This window comes from Hypomesus nipponensis, chromosome 24, assembly GCF_054491055.1.
Source record: "Hypomesus nipponensis isolate SF chromosome 24, ASM5449105v1, whole genome shotgun sequence".
NCBI classification, from domain to species: domain Eukaryota; kingdom Metazoa; phylum Chordata; class Actinopteri; order Osmeriformes; family Osmeridae; genus Hypomesus; species Hypomesus nipponensis.
The window spans coordinates 937,501-940,000 of NC_140384.1; the positions used below are offsets into that span (position 1 = coordinate 937,501).

A 2,500-nucleotide genomic window follows, 5' to 3' on the forward strand; every position below is an offset into this window, starting at 1 on the left:
TACAGATTTAGCAATTGACAATGCAAGGTAGTCTCTCTCTCTCTCTCTCTCTCTCTCTCTCTCTCTCTCTCTCTCTCTCTCTCTCTCTCTCTCGTGTCAAAATGAAAACAGCTTCCAGCCCCTTTCATGAAGGACTACTTGTGCATATTGCAAGATTTCAGTTTCTATGTGAATGAGCAAAAGAGCAGACAGCACCTGGTATTCCCAGGCGGTCTCCCATCCAAGTACTAACCAGGCCCGACCCTGCTTAGCTTCCAAGATCAGACGAGATCGGGCGTTGCCAGGCTGGTATGGCCGTACCAAATAAGTTGACAACCAAAGGCTACTTATCCATATACAGATTTAGCAATTGACAATGCAAGGTAGTCTCTCTCTCTCTCTCTCTCGTGTCAAAATGAAAACAGCTTCCAGCCCCTTTCATGAAGGACTACTTGTGCATATTGCAAGATGTCAGTTTCTAAGTGAATGAGCAAAAGAGCATACAGCACCTGGTATTCCCAGGCGGTCTCCCATCCAAGTACTAACCAGGCCCGACCCTGCTTAGCTTCCGAGATCAGACGAGATCGGGCGTTGCCAGGCTGGTATGGCCGTACGAAATAAGTTGACAACCATAGGCTACTTATCCATATACAGATTTAGCAATTGACAATGCAAGGTGGTCTCTCTCTCTCTCTCTCGTGTCAAAATGAAAACAGCTTCCAGCCCCTTTCATGAAGGACTACTTGTGCATATTGCAAGATTTCAGTTTCTAAGTGAATGAGCAAAAGAGCAGACAGCACCTGGTATTCCCAGGCGGTCTCCCATCCAAGTACTAACCAGGCCCGACCCTGCTTAGCTTCCGAGATCAGACGAGATCGGGCGTTGCCAGGCTGGTATGGCCGTACCAAATAAGTTGACAACCAAAGGCTACTTATCCATATACAGATTTAGCAATTGACAATGCAAGGTAGTCTCTCTCTCTCTCTCGTGTCAAAATGAAAACAGCTTCCAGCCCCTTTCATGAAGGACTACTTGTGCATATTGCAAGATGTCAGTTTCTAAGTGAATGAGCAAAAGAGCATACAGCACCTGGTATTCCCAGGCGGTCTCCCATCCAAGTACTAACCAGGCCCGACCCTGCTTAGCTTCCGAGATCAGACGAGATCGGGCGTTGCCAGGCTGGTATGGCCGTACGAAATAAGTTGACAACCATAGGCTACTTATCCATATACAGATTTAGCAATTGACAATGCAAGGTAGTCTCTCTCTCTCTCTCGTGTCAAAATGAAAACAGCTTCCAGCCCCTTTTCATGAAGGACTACTTGTGCATATTGCAAGATTTCAGTTTCTATGTGAATGAGCAAAAGAGCATACAGCACCTGGTATTCCCAGGCGGTCTCCCATCCAAGTACTAACCAGGCCCGACCCTGCTTAGCTTCCGAGATCAGACGAGATCGGGCGTTGCCAGGCTGGTATGGCCGTACGAAATAAGTTGACAACCATAGGCTACTTATCCATATACAGATTTAGCAATTGACAATGCAAGGTAGTCTCTCTCTCTCTCTCTCTCTCTCTCTCTCTCTCTCTCTCTCTCTCTCTCTCTCTCTCTCTCGTGTCAAAATGAAAACAGCTTCCAGCCCCTTTCATGAAGGACTACTTGTGCATATTGCAAGATTTCAGTTTCTATGTGAATGAGCAAAAGAGCAGACAGCACCTGGTATTCCCAGGCGGTCTCCCATCCAAGTACTAACCAGGCCCGACCCTGCTTAGCTTCCAAGATCAGACGAGATCGGGCGTTGCCAGGCTGGTATGGCCGTACCAAATAAGTTGACAACCAAAGGCTACTTATCCATATACAGATTTAGCAATTGACAATGCAAGGTAGTCTCTCTCTCTCTCTCTCTCGTGTCAAAATGAAAACAGCTTCCAGCCCCTTTCATGAAGGACTACTTGTGCATATTGCAAGATTTCAGTTTCTAAGTGAATGAGCAAAAGAGCATACAGCACCTGGTATTCCCAGGCGGTCTCCCATCCAAGTACTAACCAGGCCCTAGCCTGCTTAGCTTCCGAGATCAGACGAGATCGGGCGTTGCCAGGCTGGTATGGCCGTACGAAATAAGTTGACAACCATAGGCTACTTATCCATATACAGATTTAGCAATTGACAATGCAAGGTAGTCTCTCTCTCTCTCTCTCTCTCTCTCTCTCTCTCTCTCTCGTGTCAAAATGAAAACAGCTTCCAGCCCCTTTCATGAAGGACTACTTGTGCATATTGCAAGATGTCAGTTTCTAAGTGAATGAGCAAAAGAGCATACAGCACCTGGTATTCCCAGGCGGTCTCCCATCCAAGTACTAACCAGGCCCGACCCTGCTTAGCTTCCGAGATCAGACGAGATCGGGCGTTGACAGGCTGGTATGGCCGTACGAAATAAGTTGACAACCATAGGCTACTTATCCATATACAGATTTAGCAATTGACAATGCAAGGTGGTCTCTCTCTCTCTCTCTCGTGTCAAAATGA

General features: G+C 46.8%; 5 non-coding genes and 3 pseudogenes across 5 annotated transcripts; all 8 read right to left on the reverse strand.

Moving 5' to 3' along the window:
* Nucleotides 1–183: 183 nt before the first annotated feature.
* On the reverse strand, nucleotides 184–302 carry LOC146230218 (5S ribosomal RNA; annotated as a pseudogene).
* A 174-nt stretch (nucleotides 303–476) lies between these two features.
* LOC146230219 (5S ribosomal RNA) lies at nucleotides 477–595 on the reverse strand. The gene has a single exon (XR_014743505.1). It is a non-coding gene; the product is annotated as a 5S ribosomal RNA (ribosomal RNA).
* Nucleotides 596–767: 172 nt separating this feature from the next.
* Nucleotides 768–886, reverse strand: LOC146230220 (5S ribosomal RNA; annotated as a pseudogene).
* A 170-nt stretch (nucleotides 887–1,056) lies between these two features.
* Nucleotides 1,057–1,175, reverse strand: LOC146230221 (5S ribosomal RNA). The gene has a single exon (XR_014743506.1). It is a non-coding gene; the product is annotated as a 5S ribosomal RNA (ribosomal RNA).
* A 171-nt stretch (nucleotides 1,176–1,346) lies between these two features.
* LOC146230222 (5S ribosomal RNA) lies at nucleotides 1,347–1,465 on the reverse strand. The gene has a single exon (XR_014743508.1). It is a non-coding gene; the product is annotated as a 5S ribosomal RNA (ribosomal RNA).
* A 216-nt stretch (nucleotides 1,466–1,681) lies between these two features.
* LOC146230223 (5S ribosomal RNA) lies at nucleotides 1,682–1,800 on the reverse strand (annotated as a pseudogene).
* A 174-nt stretch (nucleotides 1,801–1,974) lies between these two features.
* Nucleotides 1,975–2,093, reverse strand: LOC146230224 (5S ribosomal RNA). Its single transcript, XR_014743725.1, has one exon. It is a non-coding gene; the product is annotated as a 5S ribosomal RNA (ribosomal RNA).
* A 194-nt stretch (nucleotides 2,094–2,287) lies between these two features.
* Nucleotides 2,288–2,406, reverse strand: LOC146230225 (5S ribosomal RNA). The gene has a single exon (XR_014745223.1). It is a non-coding gene; the product is annotated as a 5S ribosomal RNA (ribosomal RNA).
* Between the last annotated feature and the right edge of the window lie 94 nt (nucleotides 2,407–2,500).